Genomic DNA, 24,056 nt, shown 5'->3' on the forward strand with positions numbered 1-24,056 from the left:
ACGACGCCGCATGGAGAATCTCTGCCTGTACTGTGCCGGTACCGAACACTTCCTGAAGGATTGTCCTATCCGTCCTCCCCGCCTGGAAAGACGTACGCTGACTCCGCACAAAGGTGAGACAGCCCTTGATGTCAACTCTGCTTTTCCACGTCTTACTGTGCCTGTGCGGATATCTGCCTCTACCTTCTCCTTCTCTACTATGGCCTTCTTGGATTCCGGATCTGCAGGAAATTTTATTTTGGCCTCTCTCATCAACAGGTTCAACATCCCGGTGACCAGTCTCGCCAGACCCCTCTACATCAATTGTGTTAACAATGAAAGATTGGACTGTACCATACGTTTCCGCACGGAGCCCCTCCTAATGTGCATCGGACCTCATCACGAGAAAATTGAGTTTTTGGTCCTCCCCAATTGCACTTCCGAAATTCTCCTCGGACTACCCTGGCTTCAACACCATTCCCCAACCCTGGATTGGTCCACTGGGGAGATCAAGAGTTGGGGTTCCTCTTGTTTCAAGGACTGCCTTAAACCGGTTCCCAGTTCTCCTTGCCGTGACCCTGTGGTTCCCCCTGTAACCGGTCTCCCTAAGGCCTATAAGGACTTTGCGGATGTTTTTTGCAAAAAACAAGCTGAGACCCTACCTCCTCACAGGCCTTATGACTGTCCTATTGACCTCCTCCCGGGCACTACTCCACCCCGGGGCAGAATTTATCCTCTTTCTGCCCCAGAGACTCTTGCTATGTCTGAGTACATCCAGGAAAATTTAAAAAAGGGCTTTATCCGCAAATCCTCCTCTCCTGCCGGAGCCGGATTTTTCTTTGTGTCCAAAAAAGATGGCTCCCTACGTCCTTGCATTGACTACCGCGGTCTTAATAAAATCACGGTAAAGAACCGCTACCCCCTACCTCTCATCTCTGAACTCTTTGATCGCCTCCAAGGTGCCCACATCTTTACCAAACTGGACTTAAGAGGTGCTTATAATCTCATCCGCATCAGAGAGGGGGATGAATGGAAAACGGCATTTAACACTAGAGATGGACACTTTGAGTATCTGGTCATGCCCTTTGGCCTGTGCAACACCCCTGCCGTCTTCCAAGACTTTGTTAATGAAATTTTTCGTGATCTCTTATATTCCTGTGTTGTTGTGTATCTGGACGATATCCTGATTTTTTCTGCCAACCTAGAAGAACACCGCCAGCATGTCCGCATGGTTCTTCAGAGACTTCGTGACAATCAACTTTATGCCAAAATGGAGAAATGTCTGTTTGAATGTCAATCTCTTCCTTTCCTAGGATACTTGGTCTCTGGCCAGGGACTACAAATGGATCCAGACAAACTCTCTGCCGTCTTAGATTGGCCACGCCCCTCCAGACTCCGTGCTATCCAACGTTTTTTGGGGTTCGCCAATTATTACAGACAATTTATTCCACATTTTTCTACCATTGTGGCTCCTATCGTGGCTTTAACCAAAAAGAATGCCAATCCTAAGTCATGGCCTCCTCAAGCGGAAGACGCCTTTAAACAGCTCAAGTCTGCCTTTTCTTCTGCTCCCGTGCTCTCCAGACCTGACCCATCTAAACCCTTCCTATTGGAGGTTGATGCCTCCTCAGTAGGAGCTGGAGCGGTCCTTCTACAAAAAAACTTCTTCCGGGCATGCTGTTACTTGTGTTTTTTTTTCTAGGACCTTATCTCCGGCGGAGAGGAACTACTCCATCGGGGATCGAGAGCTACTAGCCATTAAATTAGCACTTGAGGAATGGAGGCATCTGCTGGAGGGATCAAGATTTCCAGTTATTATTTACACCGATCACAAGAACCTCTCCTATCTCCAGTCTGCCCAACGGCTGAATCCTCGCCAGGCCAGGTGGTCTCTGTTCTTTGCCCGATTTAATTTTGAAATTCACTTTCGGCCTGCCGATAAGAACATTAGGGCCGATGCTCTCTCTCGTTCCTCGGATGCCTCGGAAGTAGAGCTCTCTCCGCAACACATCATTCCTCCTGACTGCCTGATCTCCACTTCTCCAGCCTCCATCAGGCAAACTCCTCCAGGGAAGACCTTCGTCTCTCCACGCCAACGCCTCGGAATCCTCAAATGGGGTCACTCCTCCCATCTCGCAGGTCATGCGGGCATCAAGAAATCCGTGCAACTCATCTCTCGTTTCTATTGGTGGCCGACTCTGGAGACGGATGTTGTGGATTTTGTGCGAGCCTGCACTGTCTGTGCCCGGGATAAGACTCCTCGCCAGAAGCCCGCTGGTCTTCTTCATCCTCTGCCTGTCCCCGAACAGCCTTGGTCTCTGATTGGTATGGACTTTATTACAGACTTACCCCCATCCCGTGGCAACACTGTTGTTTGGGTGGTCGTTGATCGATTCTCCAAGATGGCACATTTCATCCCTCTTCCTGGTCTTCCTTCAGCGCCTCAGTTGGCAAAACAATTTTTTGTACACATTTTTCGTCTTCACGGGTTGCCCACGCAGATCGTCTCGGACAGAGGCGTCCAATTCGTGTCAAAATTCTGGAGGGCTCTCTGTAAACAACTCAAGATTAAATTAAACTTTTCTTCTGCCTATCATCCTCAATCCAATGGGCAAGTAGAAAGAATTAACCAGGTCCTGGGTGATTATTTACGGCATTTTGTTTCCTCCCGCCAGGATGACTGGGCAGATCTTCTACCATGGGCCGAATTCTCGTATAACTTCAGAGTCTCTGAATCTTCCTCCAAATCCCCATTTTTCGTGGTGTACGGCCGTCACCCTCTTCCCCCCCTCCCTACTCCCTTGCCCTCTGGTTTGCCCGCTGTGGATGAAATATCTCGTGATCTTTCCACCATATGGAAAGAGACCCAAAATTCTCTCTTACAGGCTTCATCACGCATGAAGAAGTTTGCTGATAAGAAAAGAAGAGCTCCCCCCATTTTTTCTCCTGGAGACAAGGTATGGCTCTCCGCTAAATATGTCCGCTTCCGTGTCCCTAGCTACAAATTGGGACCACGCTATCTTGGTCCTTTCAAAATTTTGTGCCAGATTAATCCTGTCTCTTACAAACTTCTTCTTCCTCCTTCTCTTCGTATTCCTAATGCCTTTCACGTTTCTCTTCTTAAACCACTCATCATCAACCGTTTCTCTCCCAAACTTGTTTCTCCCACTCCTGTTTCCGGCTCCTCGGACATCTTCTCCGTAAAGGAGATACTGGCCTCCAAGAAGGTCAGAGGGAAAACTTTTTTTTTGGTCGATTGGGAGGGTTGTGGTCCTGAAGAGAGATCCTGGGAACCTGAGGACAATATCCTAGACAAAAGTCTGCTCCTCAGGTTCTCAGGCTCTAAGAAGAGGGGGAGACCCAGGGGGGGGGGGTACTGTTACGCCGAGCGCTCCGGGTCCCCGCTCCTCCCCGGAGCGCTCGCTACACTCTCGCTGCTGCAGCGCTCCGGTCAGATCCACTGACCCGGTGCGCTGCGATACCGCCTCCAGCCGGGATGCGATTCGCGATGCGGGTGGCGCCCGCTCGCGATGCGCACCCCGGCTCCCGTACCTGACTCGCTCTCCGTCGGTCCTGTCCCGGCGCGCGCGGCCCCGCTCCCTAGGGCGCGCGCGCGCCGGGTCTCTGCGATTTAAAGGGCCACTGCGCCGCTGATTGGCGCAAGTGGTTCTAATTAGTGTGTTCACCTGTGCACTCCCTATGTATACCTCACTTCCCCTGCACTCCCTCGCCGGATCTTGTTGCCATTGTGCCAGTGAAAGCGTTTCCTTGTGTGTTCCTAGCCTGTGTTCCAGACCTCCTGCCGTTGCCCCTGACTACGATCCTTGCTGCCTGCCCCGACCTTCTGCTACGTCCGACCTTGCTTCTGCCTACTCCCTTGTACCGCGCCTATCTTCAGCAGTCAGAGAGGTTGAGCCGTTGCTAGTGGATACGACCTGGTCACTACCGCCGCAGCAAGACCATCCCGCTTTGCGGCGGGCTCTGGTGAAAACCAGTAGTGACTTAGAACCGGTCCACTAGCACGGTCCACGCCAATCCCTCTCTGGCACAGAGGATCCACCTCCTGCCAGCCGGCATCGTGACAGGGAGTCTGTCTGTGAGGTGATCCTGAAGGAGGCCTGAGGCCTAGTCCAGCAACCATGCATCTGCTACCAGTTAACCCCACTACCCAGGTGAAAGTCAAAGCCTTGCGGTAAGCCTTACAGTCCAGGGATATATTCAAGTCAAGTTAGTCATGGTCTAAGTCACCAAAGTCTAGTGTGGGCTGCATACAGGTCAAGTCAGTCATATACAGCACAAACAACTATAAGTCCCAGCAAGCCGATAAACTTCCCAAAGTACACCCTACATCTCCTTCATGCTAATCTGAGCTGTAACAGATTATACCATCTTTCCAACCTCAGTAAAGCCAACCAGTTAACCGTAACCTTGCGTCGTAATGATTATTTGCCCCGTGCCTGGCACAGGAGAAGCTGGTCTACCCCGGGTGGTGTATAGGTCAACCACACCCTGGCATCACGGAACGATTAATTACACATTAACCCATCCTACACCCCACATCTGAATGTATATAATTGTCCAATAGGAGAGGTGAATAAAATCAGATCATTTCTAACTTTCCAGTCCCTTGAATAATCGCATCGGTCCAAAAATATAGGGGTCTTCTGTATTCTGCTCACTAAGGAGAGGCAGACATGTTTCCAATATGTTTCCAAGATGGACATATAGAGCTCCATTTAATGTTTCCAATAATAATTGTAGCAGTAAATCACATAAGACCCCTGGTTCTTACCGAGTGATAAAAGAAGATTACGGTTGAGGGTTTCTAAATGTTATTTTAACATTTTAGTTTTACTTCCTTAAAGGAGTACTCCAGCGCAAAATAACTTATCCCATATCCAAAGGATAGGTGATAAGTTATAGATTGCGGGGGTCCGAGCGATGGGGCCCCCCGGGATCTCCTGGACGGGGCTGCGGAAGTCTGCAGGAAGTGAAGTTTCGTCCCCAGCAGAAAGCCGCGGCAGACACTCCCCCTCCATGTATTTTTATGGGGTACATGGAGGGGGCATGTCAGCCGCCGCGTCATGCGGGGACGGAACGCCCCCTTTCCTGTACATTGCCGTGGCCCCGTACCGGAGATCGTGTGGGGGGCCCCAGCGCTCGGACCCCCCTCGATCTATAACTTATCCCCTATCCTTTGGATATGGGATAAGTTATTTTGCACCATAGATGTCCTTTAATGCAAAAGTAGTAGTTTCTAAATATGTATATATTTTTATTAAGAATGTCCTACCATACTGCTGCTGTGACGTCTGTGTAACTCCTTTACCCAGATGGTTGTTCTGTCACTTCTGACATGGATTAGACAACACATTTGGGATGCCCATGTATTATAAAGCACTCTTGACTACACTTTTCTCTTTTGGCTTATGTATACAGCAGTACCTTTATGGACATGTTTCTGTATTTTATATTGTTCTATCCATTTGCAGTGTTTGAGTTTAGGAAATGTCATGATCCAGCAGAATATTAATCAAGTTATACTTGTAACCAATGCAATGAAATTGGCTGGGTAAAATTGCCAGATCCCCACCCTACTGAGCATCAGCAGAAGTTCACAAAATCGCTCTATAAGCCCACACGACTTTCAAAGAAATAAAGTAATTTCTTTATGACTCTCGATTTTGTGCTCTTATGTATGTCTGATCTATTTTCTAGGAATCCAACAAATGACATCTGTATACTGTCTGGATTTTTACCTTATGTGGCGTAAAATATGGCGTATGAAGATCTACGTAAATAGACAGCCAACTAAATGAAGAAAGCCAGAGAAACCTTAACTGGATTACACGAAGCTTTATTACAGCAGGACAGAACAGAGCTGATCATTATGATCTTATTAAGGGATTTGTGGTCAGACTGCTGAGTGTTTATGGATCTGACTGGAGGAACTGGTGTGTGCAACAAAATAAGAATTTGAGCACTACCTACAATAACAATTTACTATTTATGTGTAGAAGTCCATAGGGATAACTTGAAGCTGCTGGTTGTCAATGCTAAATCTGTAACAGGGTGCCCACTTTATAATACCTTTATCCTCTAATGTAGCAGAGGGTCTTTTGGGCCCAAATAAACAGCAAAGCCTTGGTAATTATCCATTATCCAACACAAGACAGAAAAGCTGTGGATCTGTGCAGGTAAAATAGTAGCAGGAGATCTTTTAAAAATCTTCTCCATATGCTGTGGACATTTTTAGGACAGAAAACTGAGAAAGCTGTAGATTTTAAATTTGCAGTGTGTCAATTATTTTGCAGATTTGTTGCAGATTTTCACTGCGGATTTCACCTCTTTGAATGTAGCAGGGGTGAAGATTATATTAGTACAGCATGGGCATGTGCATGTAAATTGCATCAGAAAGTTTCTTCTGTGTGTAAACTTAATCCACCTGGCAGATACACTGTGGCTTTTCCATAGTGGAGTTGAGGAAGAGCCACAGGGTTTTAAAATAGCAGCAAAAAGGATGAAATTTGACCAAATACTGTAATGGGTGTGTCTGTCTCTGCCTCTAGCAGTAGCTCCAACCAGTTCCTCAGCTGCGGCTTCACAGGTTGCTGGGATGACTGGGCCTAGTAGTATTAGGCTCCCCTGTCCACACCTTTCTGGACTTTTTAAACACCAGTCAGTTGTTTAAGCCTCCCCTGCAAGAAAGGTTTTCTACCTAGGTTTTCTATGTTGGCTTAGTGACCTGACTATTCTCTGCCTGCCAATTTTGTTCATTGCTGCTATCTTGGTTTTAAACTGGCCTACCTGACTTTGCTTTGTTTGTCTGTTTGTCAGTTTGCTGTTACCTGTTTGGTGCTCTCTGTTTGTGCCCTGTACTGTTTGTTGCTCCCTGGTCTGTACTGTGTTTTGCTTTATTTTTTGCTCTGCTTGTCAGCCCAGTTGAGGATCCATTGCTTAGGGCAGACCATCAAGTAGGCAGGGAAAAAAAAAGCTGTAGGCAAGCTCAGGGCTTCAGGTATCCCTGCCAAATGTGACAAAAACTTGCCAAAATAATAAGTGTGAACTCAGTTTAAGGTACACAAAACGTAGATCTCAACTCCATTCTTGATTCACACCTTGTACTACTCAATACTGCTCTACATTGTCCTCCATGCTGCTGCTGTTGCTTGTGAGGGTGTGCTTTAAATACAAATAGAAGCGCTCTATACAGGGCCTATTCACAGCTCATGCTGTCCTTGGGACTAAAAACCAACAGTTACTGTGATTCTACAAGTGTCAACATTTTTTCATCAGATCAGTCCAAATACGCAGCAAAAACCACATATGTTACTTACAGATTTTGTTGAAGATTTTTGGCAGATTTCACCCCTATGCATAAAACATAAATCAATCAAAAATACACACATAATGAGCGTCTGAGCCTGTACATCTGCAGGTAAATTTCACAGCTGTTGTGACCCATGTGGATTAAGCCATAAGGGAATATTGATAGTCGCATAGTGTCAACAGCTACATCAAAAATGTTTGTCTTTTTTTTTTAAACTCACTGAAGTGCTGCTCCCCTCAATACTGCCACCCTAGGCTTTGGCTCACAGGTGCCTAATGTCAAATAAAGCCATGAGTGTATAGAAGACATCATAGCAGATAGTCCCCTCCACTAACTCAGGGACAACTGAAAATTAGAGATGGGGCCTGGTTTTATACAAGTTTTATAATGGCCAGAAATAGGGCTACACCTCATGTATATACATACAGCAGTTTATTTAGAAAAGTTTACTAAAAGGTTAATGATCATTTAGGCCTTAAAGTATGTGAACCTTATGCACTGTTGTTCCATTGAAATTACTTCACATTGGCAATGTACTCACACCCTTTATTCTGCAGTAATACCACAATATGTCCTTAAAAGAAATAAGGAACTACTAATGTTAAGAAAGATTGGATGCAGTAATGAAAATATTGAGAAAGTATGGGTAAAGCATTGGTATGTCCACAAGTGGTAACTTCCTTATAGTCCATCTATACAATATCCGGCACTAGATTTCAAAAGTAGATGTGGTGACATCAGTGTATCAGTTTTAATGGAATACAGACACAGTGTACACAAACATAAGTTGGGATCCTGCTCCTATATCTCTATAGCACACCATCAGAAGTAGCAGTATCATGGAGCACATTTAGAGCAATACTGAGCAGTCTAATCTGTAAATCCAGCACTGGGGTGAGATTTAAAGGGGTTATCGAGGAATATAAAAACAGAGCTAATTTCTTTCAAAAAACGCTCCTTGTTTGTCTCCAGGTCTCCATGGATCCCCCCCCCCCAGATCTAGATTTACATACATGGATAGCTAAATGGATCATGAATGTAGGTCATCTCTGTCAGGACTTTAGTGTCATTTGATTTCCTGCAACGCACATATGACATACCTAAATCAGATTTTTATAAATACCTACGGTTATTCCACTTCCTGTCAACTCTTGAACCTACCCACAAAGGCTTAGACACTTTTACACTAAAGATTCTCACTTCATCCTTTAAAGGTCTCAAGCCATTCTACTCCTCCATGCTACAATCTGATAAGTGTAAAAAGAGCTACCCTCTACAATTATGGGGGAGAGATTTGGCCATAACCGTCAATATACCAGAGTGGCAGTGCACATTCAAGTGTATCAACAGAGCTTTACAATGCGCTCCTCATATCGAATCCGCTTACAAAACCATTTTACGCTGGTACTTTACTCCTGATTAGATTGCCAAGGTTTCTCCAGGCTCTTCATTGCAATGTTGGAGGGGAGGTGGCCAAAAGGGGTCTCTATACCACATATTATGGTCCTGGCTGCTAATATCCTCTTTTTGGGACAGCTGCAAATGTTTATTAGAGGATTTACTACAATTCCCACTGAGATGAAATCCTGCTCTGGTTTTATTGTTTTTAGATATTCAACAAATACCTTTACCTTATGGAGACCTTTTTGTATTATGTGTATAATCGCTAAGACAGCACTCACAAGACATTGGAAGATTACTTCCACTCCTCCCATATATACTCTTATTAGCAAAATAAATACTAGATACTCCTATGAAAAAATAATAGCACTGGGTTGAGGAAACAAGAACAATTTTTCCTCTAGATGGGCTCTTTGGGTACCTTAGCCCCTAATGCTCAAACCTAACCTAAATTTGGCACTTTAGCTATTCTTTAGGTTATGCACCTATGACAAATACCCTACATTTCTTAGAATAGGTAATGCACACACACCAAAAGACCATCTTTAAATCACTTTTAATACAATGTTTCATATCTGTCCTTTTTACAAGAGTGGATTACTGTTGTTTTCAGTTTTTTTCCTTTTTGGCAACAAGGCGCATGTTTCGTAATTCCTTAAATATACTATGGCAGCTGCGACTGTTGACATGTTTGTTATGATTTCTCATGTAAAACTCAATAAAAAATACTATTAAAAAACTCAATAAAAAAACTATTAAACGTGAAGTGAACAGAGCCCAGTTGGAATACCACGCACAACCTGGGGACAGACAATGAGCTGTTTTTCTATTCCTGGATAAGGCTGGGTTCACACCACGTTTTGTTAAATACGGTTCCCGTATACGGCTGGGAGGAGGGGGGGGCGTTGCTTAATTGCGGTGCCCGCACTCAGCTGGGAACCGTATTTAATGTATGTCTATGAGCCGACCGGAGTGAACCGCACCCTCCGGTCGGCTTCGTTTTTGACCGTATGCGGTTTCCCGGCCGCAGGCAAAAACATGGTCGACCGCGTTTTTGCCTACGGTCGGGAAACCGCATACGGCCAAAAACGAAGCAGACCGGAGGGTGCGGTTCACTCCGGTCGGCTCATAGACATACATTAAATACGGTTCCCGAATACGGCTGAGTGCGGGCGCCGCGATTAAGCCCCGCCCCCTCCTCCCAGCCATATACAGGAACCGTATTTAACAAAACGTGGCGTGAACCCAGCCTAATCCCTTTAATAGGTATTATTAACAACCACAATGTGTGTCTCTCTCTCTCTGCTCCTTGCTCCCTCTTGCCAATGCCCTTCTCTCTCTTTCTACCTTCTCTTGTCAATAGACTTCTATGGCATCATGTAACCTGATCTCATAGTGACCTGAAAGTCAGTTTCTTCTCTTAACATAGGCAGTGTGAATGGAGCAGGAAAGAAGCCTTATTAGAGGAGTTTCACATAGGGCAGAAATTAGTACAGCCCTAGGTTATGGCAGTATTGTTTGTTTTTACAGGTGTGTATATTGAAGTATACATACTCTGTATGAGGCAGAGCATTTGATGCATTGCTTTTCATTGTGACAACTGATGCCAGAATCATTCATTCTTCCATGTTTGTCCTACCAACTGGAAGTTTGCAAGGTTCTACTTTATTGAGAGATTGTATTTACTGTGTTATAATGTAACACACCAAAAATGTTGAGGACACTTTGTGTCTGATAACAGGAGCCTTGTCTGCTAAGAGCAAGTGATGAAATGATAAAGTCATAAACAACAACATAGTTACAACATGTGAACAGTCAGTACAGAATGGGGCAGTCTGAGGCAAGAAATATTTTTATTTATTCATTCATATCTATCTATCTATATATCTATTGATATCCATCTATCTATTTATCTATCTATCGTTCTAATATCTATCTATCTATCAATCATCTATCTATCTATCTCATATCTATCTATCTTATATCTATCTATCTATCTTTCTATCTCATATCTACCATCTATCTATCTCATATCTATCTATCTATCTATCTATCTATCTCACATCTATCTCTCTCACATCTATCTATCTATCTATCTCATATCTATCTATCTATCTCATATCTATCAATCTAATCTATCTCATATCTATCTATCTATCTATCTACCATATATACTCGAGTATAAGTCTAGTTTTTCAGCACAATTTTTCGTGCTGAAAACGCCCCCCTCGGCTTATACTCGAGTGAACTCTCCGCCTGTCAATCCCTTCTCAGTGGTCTTCAACCTGCGGACCTCCAGATGTTGCAAAACTACAGCTCCCAGCATGCCCGGACAGCGATCGGCATGCTGGGAGTTGTAGTTTTGAAACATCTGGAGGTCCGCAGGTTGTAGACCACTGCGGCCTTCGTCATCATCCAGACCCCCCTTTAGTTTTCTACTCACCTCCCCTCAGTGGGAAGGAAGGGTGAGCTGGTCTGTGAGGTCCCTGCGCATGAACGTCCCTGTGCGTCGTCGTCAAGGCAACATCACTAGTCCGGGGCCGGCGAAGAGATGGGCCTCCCGGTGAAGATGGAAAGCCTGGAACGACTAACCCTCCCCACCGGACGGTCCCTGCAGCATAGATGGCCCGGACCAGCTCACCCTTCCTTCCCACCGAGGGGAGGTGAGTAGAAAACTAAATGGGGGGTCTGGATGATGATGAAGGCCGCAGTGGTCTTCAACCTGCGGACCTCCAGAGGTTTCAAAACTACAACTCCCACCATGCCCGGACAGCCATCGGCTGTCCGGGCATGCTGGGAGTTGTAGTTTTGCAACATCTGTAGATCCGCAGATGTTGAAGACCACTGATGAAGGGATTAACAGGCGGTGATGATGTATTTCCCACCCTAGGCTTATAGTCGAGTCAATAACTTTTCCTGGGTTTTTGGGTTGAAATTAGGGGCCTCGGCTTATATTCGGGTCGGCTTATACTCGAGTATATACGGTATCTATCTCATATCTATATATCTATCTATCTCATATCTATCTATCTCATATTTATCTATTTATCTATTGATATCCATCTATTTATCTATCTTTCTAATTGTTCGCTGTCCGGGCATGCTGGGAGCTGTGGTTTTGCAACATCTGGAGGGCCACAGTTTGAGACCACTCATCTATATACAGTAATAAGAATTGTTAAACTCCCTGTGCAAATAGTTTTTTTTTTAAAGTAACATAATGGAAACATCTCAACGCAACAAGTGTACTCTTCAAATTTAACACAAAATGCCACTTTCAATGAATGCTGCTGTCTCAGAATTCCGCAGTGTGAACGCACCCGTAGAAGAACATCATTTACGATCTGCTGCAGATGTGATGCATATTGGGGGAGTTTAGCTCGGCAGAGATGAGCAAATGGTATTAAACAGCAGAGACAGTGATAAAGATGTATAGTTTATACAGGGCTTCTCCTGTCTTTATTTCCACATTAAAATAAATGTACAACCTTTTCCTTCAGCTTAAAAAAAAATAAAAAATCCCTGCTCCTCTGAGCGCTAACTGAAACAGGACAGCGAGCCTAACAATGTGAGCCTAGTGCTCAGTACCGCAAGTACCATACGTCTCCCCCAGAATTGGATCTTCTGGAACCCACAGGCTCAGCACCGCCTGTCTGTCCAGACTGAAAGCTCTCACCTGGGAAGCTCGGAAAACTCTCAGTCTATGTCCACACAGCAAAATTTCTGTGCAGAATTCCGCATTGGAATTCTGCATGGGGATTCCGTAGCAGAGTCTCATTGATTTCAATGGGATTCTACTGCACTGTTCACATAGAAGAATTTATGCACCAGAAAAATCTGGCATGGAAATTCAAATTCCAGTGTCCGCAGAAAGAATAGACATGTCCATACTTTCTACAGACAACTCATGGAATACATTGCCATCTATGAGACAGGGCATTCCCAAGCTGTCTGCTGTCATGGGCAATGTCCGTGTGAACATAGCCTAATAGATCGTTCAGCAGGTGGTTCCAGGTTGGAGTGGAATGTAGTGGAGTGTCAGCTGCTCTTTTCTCCCAAACATCCAGCTCTTTTTTATTTTGGTATTTAGTCCCAACTTTACCAAGAAAAATGCATTTTTCCTCCAATTTAGTGGCATAGCACAGTCTCCAAAGGAGACACTATGCCACAGTAGGAAAACACCAGCTTCTTGCAGTGTTCCAGAAGATTTTAGCCATTTCTCATGGGCAAAGGCCTCCAGCTCACTACTCAATACTTTTCAACAGAGGTGTAACTTGCAGCTTTATGGCCCAAATGCAAAGTCTGTAACCGGGACCCTCCAGAATCTTCCAGGATGTCTAAAACCAAGCATTTGAGGACTTTGAGGAATGCTTGGGATCTCTGTCCTGTTGAAGGGTCCAATGAAGCTTTAGGCTAAGTTTCTACTTGGTTTTTTGTCCTGCGTTTTTTAGTTTGAAAAAAAAAAAAAACGCAAGAAAAATCGTCTGAGAAAATGCCAGTGCAATTTCCTGCATCTGCCGTTTTTCAAGGCATTTTTCCATTTTTTTCAATTTTTATTTCTTTTTGGTACTCAAAATTTGTTGGGTACCAAAAAAAAAATAAAATAAATAAAAAGCAATAGTGATGGAAAAAAAACTGTATTTAACTTTATATGTTTTATAACAAAATTTTTAATACATTTTGAATAAAGTGTGTGTGTTTCACTTTTTTTTCCTCTCTTTTTCGAAATTTTTTAGGTAGTACTACTACTCCCAGCATGGAACACACTGTTCCATGATGGGAGTAGTAGTACCTGTACTAATAGCCATATCGCCCGATGCGATCATCCATAATATAGGAGAGATGCGGAGCGGCTCTATACAGTGCTCGCATCTCTGCTCTGTACTCCGGCCAGTGATGTGAATAGAACTTCACTCATTCATATTTTCCGCCCAGAGTGGGGATTGGCCGGATGGTTGCAGCCAATCACAGCTCTCAGCGGGAAATATGAATGAGTGATGTTCTATTTATATCACTGGTCGGAGTATAGTGCAAAGATGTGAGTGATGTATAGAGCCACTCCTCATCTCTGCAATAGAAAGGACGATCACAGCGGATGTCAGGAGTGATACCCACTGTGATCTGTCTATTAATGCAGGTACTACTGCTCCCATCATGGTGCATGCTCTGTTCCATGTTGGGAGCAGTAGTACCTGCAGTTAAGGAAAGATCACAGTGGATGTCACTCCTGACACCCGCTATGATCCTCCTGTATAATGTGTAGATATGCCCGCTCTTCTATGGTCCCTCTGCACTGACCAATATATATATACCTATTCATATTTCCCGCAGAGAGCTGTGATTGGCCAGATGGTTCGAGCCAATCACAAATCTCTGCGGGAAATATGAATAGGTATATATATAGGTCAGTGCAGGGGACCATAGAAGAGCGGCCGGCTGCATCTATACATTACACAGGAGGATCACAGCGGAACCCGGGTGATCTGTCAATTAGGACAGGTACTACTACTCCCATCATGGAACAGGTGTTCCACCTAAAAAATAAAGAATAAAAAGTGAAAAACACACACACACACACTACATTTTTATTATTGTCGGCTATATTTTTAGTGCCCTGCCCACCCACATAAATTGATCCCTGTTTAAAAATTTATAAAAATGTTGTTATAAAAGAGATAAATTTCATTAAATACAATTTTTTCCATAACTACTGTATCTTTTTTATTATAATTTTTTTAATGGTACTCTACGAAAGTCCAAAAGAGAATAAAAACCACCTGAAAAACACCAAAGTTAAAACCCACATGGCATCAAAAAGAATTTTGCGATATGTCATTGATTTACAGCTAAAATCTGGCCGCAGCGTTTTTTGGCCCAAAAAAGACCATGCGGCAGAATTGGCGTTTTTCTTGGCGTTTTGCCAAAAAAAAAAACAAGTAGAAACTTTGCCTAAGTGTCAGCTTTCTCACAGAACATAAAACATTATGTTTTCTCCTAGGATTTTCTGGGATACTTGGTTGAATTCATCTTGTCATCCACATGATCCATTGCCAGAGGAAGCAAAGCAGCCCAAGAGCTTTCTCAACGTCAAAAAAGGACTCCAGTTCCTCTTTTGGTTCCAGTTCCAGTATGGTTTCATCATTCCACAGAACAGAATCTCCAAACTTCTGTGGCTTATTGATATGGTTTTAAAGCATTTTGGAGCTGACTTTCCTTTTGGTTCGGTAGAGGTGTATGTCTTGGAGATCAGGCATGAAGACTTTCAGAATTTTGTTTATGCCATACTGTGCAATCTGAAACCTCAGGGCCTGTTGTCACCAAATGTTGCTGCAGGTCTTTTGCAGTCACTTGAGGTTTTTTAACCCCTTCCCGCAGAATGTCATATATAAACGCCGGGTTGTGCAGTGCGTTCGCGCATCCCGGCGTTTATAAATGACATTCAGTTAACCCGGCGATGCGCAGCATCGCACGGGTTAACTGGCAGAAGTCCCGCTGTTTCCAGCAGGGGACAACTTCTGCTTCACCCCCAGGACCATCCATTGATGGTCCTGGTCAGCGATCACTGTGATTGGTCCCTGTGGACCAATCACAGTGATCTGGGGTGAAAGTTCAGATCCCCCGCACTGCCCGCCCCTGGAAGTCGGGCAGAACGGGGGACGAAGGCTGCAGGGGCTCGCGGGGACCTGCGGCATTCGGGGGGAACACGTGGGGACCGGCGGACTTACCTGATCCAGCGGCGGGACCGAGGAGCAGCGCGGGACCGGCCACGTGGACGAGCAGCGACGGGTAAGTATGTGGTCCTCAGAGGCAGCAGTGAAGATCTTCACTGCTGCTTCTAGGAGTCTGAAAACTACAACTCCCAGCATGCCTAGACAGCCTTTGGCTGTCTGGGCATGCTGGGAGTTGTAGTTTTGCAACATCTGGAGGGCCCCCGTTTGGAGACCATTGTATAATGGTCTCCAATCTGTGCTCTTCCAGCTGTTGCAAAACTACAACTCCCAGCATGCACTGACTGTCCAGGCATGCTGGGAGTTTTAGTTCAGCAACATCTGGCCCTTCAGATGTTGCCGAACTACAACTCCCAGCATGCCCTTCAGCTGTCTGGGCATGCTGGGAGTTGTAGTTTTGCAACAACTGGAGACACACTGGTTGGGAAACATTGTTTCTAACTCAGTGTTTCCTAACCTGTGTGCCTCCAGCTGTTGCAAAACTATAACTCCCAGCATGCACTAACAGACCATGCATGCTGGGAGTTGTAGTTTTGCAACATCTGGAGGGCCCCAGTTTGGAGACCATTGTATAATGGTCTCCAATCTGTGCTCTTCCAGCTGTTGCAAAACTACAACTCCCAGTATGCACTGACTGTCCAGGCATGCTGGGAGTTTTAGTTCAGCAACATCTGGCCCTTCAGATGTTGCCGAACTACAACTCCCAGCATGCCCTTCAGCTGTCTGGGCATGCTGGGAGTTGTAGTTTTGCAACAACTAGAGACACACTGGTTGGGAAACATTGTCTGTTTCTAACTCCGTGTTTCCTAACCTGTGTGCCTCCAGCTGTTGCAAAACTATAACTCCAAGCATGCACTAACAGACTATGCATGCTGGGAGTTGTGGTTTTGCAACAGCTGGTGCACCCCCCCCCCCCCCCCCCCCTGTGAATGTACAGGGTACATTCACATGGGCGAGGCTTTTACAGTGGGTTTCTCGCATCTTGGGATGCAGCAAATTTTGCGCTGGGAAACTCGCTGTAATCCCCCGCCCATGTGACTGTACCCTAAAAACACTACACTACACTAACACAAAATAAAATAAAAAGTTAAAAACACTACATATACACATACCCCTACACAGCCCCCCTCCCCCAATAAGAACGTCCGGTACACCACTGTTTCCAAAGCAGAGCCTCCAGCTGTTGAAAACCAACAACTCCCAGTATTGCCGGACAGCCGTTGACTGTCCACGCATGCTGGGAGTTTTGCAACAGCTGGAGGCACCCTGTTTGGGAATCACTGGCGTAGAATACCCCTATGTCCACCCCTATGCAAATCCCTAATTTAGGCCTCAAATCCGCACGGCACTCTCACTTTGGAGCCCTGTCGTATTTCAAGGCAACAGTTTAGGGCGACATATGGGGTATCGCCGTACTTGGGAGAAATTGCGTTACAAGGTTTGGGGGGCTTTTTCTTCTTTAACCCTTCATGAAAAGGAAATGTTGGGGTCTACACCAGAATGTTAGTGTAAAAAAATTAAATTTTTTACACTAACATGCTGATGTTGCCCTATACTTTACATTTTCACAAGAGGTAAAAGGGAAAAAAGCCCCCCAAAATTTGTAACGCAATTTCTCCCGACTACAGAGATACCCCATATGTGAGCACAAAGTGCTCTGGGGGCGCACAACAAGGCCCAGAAGGGAGAGTGCGCCATGTACATTTGAGGTGATTTGCACAGGGGTGGCTGATTGTTACAGCGGTTTTGACAAACGCAAAAAAAAAAAAAAACACATGTGACCCCATTTCGGAAACGACACCCCTCACGGAATGTAATGAGGGGTGCAGTGAGAATTTACACCCCACTGGTGTCTGACGGATCTTTGGAACAGTGGTCCGTGAAAATGAAAACTTGTACAGCCCACTGTTCCAAAGATCTGTCAGACACCAGTGGGGGGCAAATGCTCACTGTATCCCTTGTTACGTTCCTCAAGGGGTCTCGTTTCCAAAATGGTATGCCATGTGTTTTTTTTTTTTTGCTGTTCTGGCACCATAGGGGCTTCCTAAATGCGATATGCCACCCGAGCAAAATTTGCTCTCAAAAAGCCAAATATGACTCCTTCTCTTCTGAGCATTGTAGTTCGCCCATAGTGCACTTCAGGTCCACTTATGGGGTACCTTCATACTCAGAAGAGAAGGGGTTACAAATATTGGGGAGTATTTCCTGCTATTAACCCTTGGAAAAATGTGAAATTTGGGGGGAAACACACATTTTAGTGAAAAAAAAATTTTTTTTTTTTACATATGCCAAAGTCGTGAAACACCTGTGGGGTATTAAGGCTCACTTTATTCCTTGTTATGTTCCACAAGGGGTCTAGTTTCCAAAATGGTATGCCATGTGAGGGGTTTTTGCTGTTCTGGCACCATAGGGGCTTCCTAAATGCAACATGCCCCCCAAAAACCATTTCAGAAAAACGTACTCTCCAAAATCCCCTTGTCGCTCTTTCCCTTCTGAGCCCTCTACTGCGCCCGCCGAACAATTTACATAGACATATGAGGTATGTGCTTACTCGAGAGAAATTGGGCTACAAATATAAGTATAAATTTTCTCCTTTTACCCCCTGTAAAAATTCAAAAATTGGGTCTACAAGAACATGCGAGTGTAAAAAATGAAGATTGTGAATTTTCTCCTTCACTTTGCTTCTATTCCTGTGAAACACCTAAAGGGTTAAAATGATGACTGAATGTCATTTTGAATACTTTGGGGGGTGCAGTTTTTATAATGGGGTCTTTTGTGGGGTATTTCTAATATGAAGACCCTTCAAATCCACTTCAAACCTGAACTGGTCCCTGAAAAATAGTGAGTTTGAAAATTTTGTGAAAAATTGGAAAATTGCTGCTGAACTTTGAAGCCCTCTGGTGTCTTCCAAAAGTAAAAACTCGTCACTTTTATGATGCAAACATAAAGTAGACATATTGTATATGTGAATAAAAAATTTTTTAATTTGTAATATACATTTTCCTTACAAGCAGAGAGCTTCAAAGTTAGAAAAATGCAAAATTTTCAAATTTTTCATCAAATTTACGGATTTTTCACCAAGAAAGGATGCAAGTATCGACAAAAATTTACCACTATGTTAAAGTAGAATATGTCACGAAAAAACAATCTCGGAATCAGAATGATAACTAAAAGCATTCCAGAGTTATTAATGTTTAAAGTGACAGTGGTCAGATGTGCAAAAAACACTCCGGTCCTTAAGGCCAAAATGGGCTTGGTCCTGAAGGGGTTAAACTGCTGACTCCTCAGGAATCTGGTGGCAGCTGGTTATAGTGTCATCTTTCTCCCCTGTCCAAGTAATACAGCCAGGACTCTGTGGGTCGGTACTAATGTGCTAATAACCAAATATTTATATATATATATTTTTTTTTTACAGTTTAGTAGTTTTCCACAATAGAAACCTGATTTATAAAAAAAAAAGTTTTTTGTTTTTTTTAAACTCCATTCTGGGAGTCACAGCTTTAACCCCTTAAGGACGCAGGACGTAAATGTACGTCCTGGTGAGGTGGTACTTAACGCACCAGGACGTACATTTACGTCCTGAGCATAACCGCGGGCATCGGAGCGATGCCCGTGTCATGCGCGGCTGATCCCGGCTGCTGATCGCAGCCAGGGACCCGCCGGCAATGGCCGACGCCCGCGATCTCGCGGGCGTCCGCCATTAACCCCTCAAGTGCCGGGATCAATACAGATCCCGGCATCTGCGGCAGTTCGCGATTAAAATGAACGATCGGATCGCCTGCAGCACTGCTGCGGGGATCCGATCATTCATAACGCCGCACGGAGGTCCCCTCTCCTTCCTCCGTGCGGCTCCCGGCGTCTCCTGCTCTGGTCTGAGATCGAGCAGACCAGAGCAGGAGATGACCGATAATACTGATCTGTTCTATGTCCTATACATAGAACAGATCAGTATTAGCAATCATGGTATTGCTATGAATAGTCCCCTATGGGGACTATTCAAGTGTAAAAAAAAATGTAAAAAAAATGTAAAAGTAAAAGTAAAAAAAATGTGAAAAATCCCCTCCCCCAATAAAAAAGTAAAACGTCCGTTTTTTCCTATTTTACCCCCAAAAAGCGTAAAAAACATTTTTTATAGACATATTTGGTATCGCCGCGTGCGTAAATGTCCGAACTATTAAAATAAAATGTTAATGATCCCGTACGGTGAACGGCGTGAACGAAAAAAAATTAAAAAAGTCCAAAATTCCTACTTTTTTTATACATTTTATTAAAAAAAAAATTATAAAAAATGTATTAAAAGTTTTTTATATGCAAATGTTGTATCAAAAAAAAGTACAGATCATGGCGCAAAAAATGAGCCCCCATACCGCCGCTTATACGGAAAAATAAAAAAGTTATAGGTCATCAAAATAAAGGGATTATAAACGTACTAATTTGGTTAAAAAGTTTGTGATTTTTTTTAAGCACAACAATAATATAAAAGTATATAATAATGGGTATCATTTTAATCGTATTGACCCTCAGAATAAAGAACACATGTCATTTTTACCATAAATTGTACGGCGTGAAAACAAAACCTTCGAAAATTAGCAAAATTGCGTTTTTCGTTTTAATTTCCCCACAAAAATAGTGTTTTTTGGTTGCGCCATACATTTTATGATATAATGAGTGATGTAATTACAAAGGACAACTGGTCGCGCAAAAAACAAGCCCTCATACTAGTCTGTGGATGAAAATATAAAAGAGTTATGATTTTTAGAAGGCGAGGAGGAAAAAATGAAAACGTAAAAATTATATTGTCTGAGTCCTTAAGGCCAAAATGGGCTGAGTCCTTAAGGGGTTAAATGGACACTGTCAGATTCAAAAACTTTATATGTTGTACATCTTAGAAAAACATTAACCTTTCTAATATACTTTATTTGCACATTTTATTTCCTTTTTATAGAAATCATGGCTTATAAAAGAATAACTTTGTCCAAGCTAAAACACTGGCGTTGACAAAGTCTAGTAAGTGAGGATGGGCTAGCACTCCTCTGTGCTCTCTCCTGTCTGAAAGTACTCCTCTGTGCTCTCTCCTGTCTGAAAGTACTCCTCTGTGCTCTCTCCTGTCTGAAAGTACTCCTCTGTGCTCTCTCCTGTCTGATAGAACTACTCTGTGCTCTCTCCTGTCTGATAAAACTCCTCTGTGCTCTCTCCTGTCTGATAGGACTCCTCCGTGCTCTCTCCTGTCTGATTGCACTACTCTGTGCTCTCTTCTGTCTGATAGTACTCCTCTGTGCTCTCTCCTGACTGATAGTACTCCTCTGTGCTCTCTCTGGTCTGATGTACACTAACAACTAATAACCACCATCCAGGTGGTCAAAAAAAACCTTTTAGTTCCCAACCATTAATAATATTGTTCTATATACAGGACTTTAATTAAATGGTCCAAAAAATAATAAACTAAACTTATTGGAAAAATAGACACACACATTAAAATTACTGTGTGCTAGTAACTGTTTGTGAATCTTGGATCATGGGCTCTAAGAGCTCCTCGTATCTCTATCATGTAGAGGACATTACTCTCTGGTCTGATAGCGCTCCTCTGTGCTCTCTCCTGTCTGATAGCACTCCTCTGTGCTCTCTCCTGTCTGTTAGCACTACTCTGTGCTCTCTCCAGTCTAATAGGACTCCTCTGTGCTCTCTCCGGTCTAATAGGTCTCCTCTGTTCTCTCTCCTGTCTGATAGGACTCCTCTGTGCTCTCTCCTGTCTAATAGCACTCCTCTGTTCTCTCTCCTGTCTGATAGGACTCCTCTGTGCTCTCTCCGGTCTGATAGTACTCCTCTGTGCTCTCTCCTGTCTGATAGAACTCCTCTGTGCTCTCTCCTGTCTGATAGAACTCCTCTGTGCTCTCTCCTGTCTGATGAGACTCCTCTGTGCTCTTTCCTGTCTGATAGCACTCCTCTGTGCTCTCTCCTATCTGATAGTACTCTTCTGTGCTCTCTCTCCTGTCTGATAGTACTCCCCTGTGTTCTCTCCTGTCTGATAGTACTCTCCTGTGCTCTCTCCTGTATGATATGACTCCTCTGTGCTCTCTCCTGTCTGATAGCCCTCCTCTGTTCTCTCTCATGTCTGATAGCACTCCTCTGTGCTCTCTTTTGTCTGATAGGACTCCTCTGTGCTCTCCCCTGTCTGATAGCACTCCTCTGTGCTCTCTCCTGTCTGATAGGACTCCTCTGTGCTCTCTCCTCTCCTGTCTGATAGGACTTCTCTGTGATCTCTCCTGTCTGATAGGACTCCTCTGTGCTCTCTCCTGTCTGATAGCACTCCTCTGTGCTCTCTCCTGTCTGTTAGCACTACTCTGTGCTCTCTCCAGTCTAATAGGACTCCTCTGTGCTCTCTCCGGTCTAATAGGTCTCCTCTGTTCTCTCTCCTGTCTGATAGGACTCCTCTGTGCTCTCTCCTGTCTAATAGTACTCCTCTGTTCTCTCTCCTGTCTGATAGGACTCCTCTGTGCTCTCTCCGGTCTGATAGTACTCCTCTGTGCTCTCTCCTGTCTGATAGAACTCCTCTGTGCTCTCTCCTGTCTGATAGAACTCCTCTGTGCTCTCTCCTGTCTGATGAGACTCCTCTGTGCTCTTTCCTGTCTGATAGCACTCCTCTGTGCTCTCTCCTATCTGATAGTACTCTTCTGTGCTCTCTCTCCTGTCTGATAGTACTCCCCTGTATTCTCTCCTGTCTGATAGTACTCTCCTGTGCTCTCTCCTGTATGATAGGACTCCTCTGTGCTCTCTCCTGTCTGATAGCCCTCCTCTGTTCTCTCTCATGTCTGATAGCACTCCTCTGTGCTCTCTTTTGTCTGATAGGACTCCTCTGTGCTCTCCCCTGTCTGATAGCACTCCTCTGTGCTCTCTCCTGTCTGATAGGACTCCTCTGTGCTCTCTCCTCTCCTGTCTGATAGGACTTCTCTGTGATCTCTCCTGTCTGATAGGACTCCTCTGTGATCTCTCCTGTTTGATAGGACTCCTCTATGCTCTCTCCTGTCTGATAGCACTCCTCTGTGCTCTCTTTTGTCTGATAGGACTCCTCTGTGCTCTCTCCTGTCTGATAGCCCTCCTCTGTTCTCTCTCCTGTCTAATAGCACTCCTCTGTGCTCTCTTTTGTCTGATAGGACTCCTCTGTGCTCTCCCCTGTCTGATAGCACTCCTCTGTGCTCTCTCCTGTCTGATAGGACTCCTCTGTGATCTCTCCTCTCCTGTCTGATAAGACTTCTCTGTGATCTCTCCTGTCTGATAGGACTCCTCTGTGATCTCTCCTGTTTGATAGGACTCCTCTATGCTCTCTCCTGTCTGATAGCACTCCTCTGTGCTCTCTTATGTCTGATAGGACTCCTCTGTGCTCTCTCCTGTCTGATAGCTCTCCTCTGTTCTCTCTCCTGTCTGATAGCACTCCTCTGTGCTCTCTTTTGTCTGATAGGACTCCTCTGTGCTCTCCCCTGTCTGATAGCACTCCTCTGTGCTATCTCCTGTCTGATAGGACTCCTCTGTGCTCTCTCCTCTCCTGTCTGATAGGACTTCTCTGTGATCTCTCCTGTCTGATAGGACTCCTCTGTGCTCTCTCCTCTTCTGTCTGATAGGACTCCTCTATGCTCTCTCCTGTCTGATAGCACTCCTCTGTGCTCTCTTTTGCCCGATAGGACTCCTCTGTGCTCTCTCCTATCTGATAGCACTCCTCTGTGCTCTCCCCTGTCTGATAGGACTCATCTGTGCTCTCTCCTGTCTGATAGGACTCCTCTGTGCTCTCTCCTCTTCTGTCTGATTGGACTCCTCTGTGATCTCTCCTGTCTGATGGTACTCCTCTGTGATCTCTCCTGTCTGATAGCACTCCTCTGTGCTCTCTTCTGTCTGATAGCACTCCTCTGTGCTCTCTTTTGTCTGATAGGACTCCTCTGTGCTCTCTCCTGTCTGATAGCCCTCCTCTGTTCTCTCTCCTGTCTGATAGCACTCCTATGTGCTCTCTTTTGTCTGATAGGACTCCTCTGTGCTCTCCCCTGTCTGATAGCACTCCTCTGTGCTATCTCCTGTCTGATAGGACTCCTCTGTGCTCTCTCCTCTCCTGTCTGATAGGACTTCTCTGTGATCTCTCCTGTCTGATAGGACTCCTCTGTGCTCTCTCCTCTTCTGTCTGATAGGACTCCTCTATGCTCTCTCCTGTCTGATAGCACTCCTCTGTGCTCTCTTTTGCCTGATAGGACTCCTCTGTGCTCTCTCCTATCTGATAGCACTCCTCTGTGCTCTCCCCTGTCTGATAGGACTCATCTGTGCTCTCTCCTGTCTGATAGGACTCCTCTGTGCTCTCTCCTCTTCTGTCTGATAGGACTCCTCTGTGATCTCTCCTGTCTGATGGTACTCCTCTGTGATCTCTCCTGTCTGATAGCACTCCTCTGTGCTCTCTTCTGTCTGATAGCACTCCTCTGTGCTCTCTTATGTCTGATAGGACTCCTCTGTGCTCTCTCCTGTCTGATAGCCCTCCTCTGTTCTCTCTCCTGTCTGATAGCACTCCTATGTGCTCTCTTTTGTCTGATAGGACTCCTCTGTGCTCTCCCCTGTCTGATAGCACTCCTCTGTGCTATCTCCTG

The sequence above is a fragment of the Hyla sarda genome, chromosome 6, assembly GCF_029499605.1.
Source record: "Hyla sarda isolate aHylSar1 chromosome 6, aHylSar1.hap1, whole genome shotgun sequence".
NCBI classification, from domain to species: domain Eukaryota; kingdom Metazoa; phylum Chordata; class Amphibia; order Anura; family Hylidae; genus Hyla; species Hyla sarda.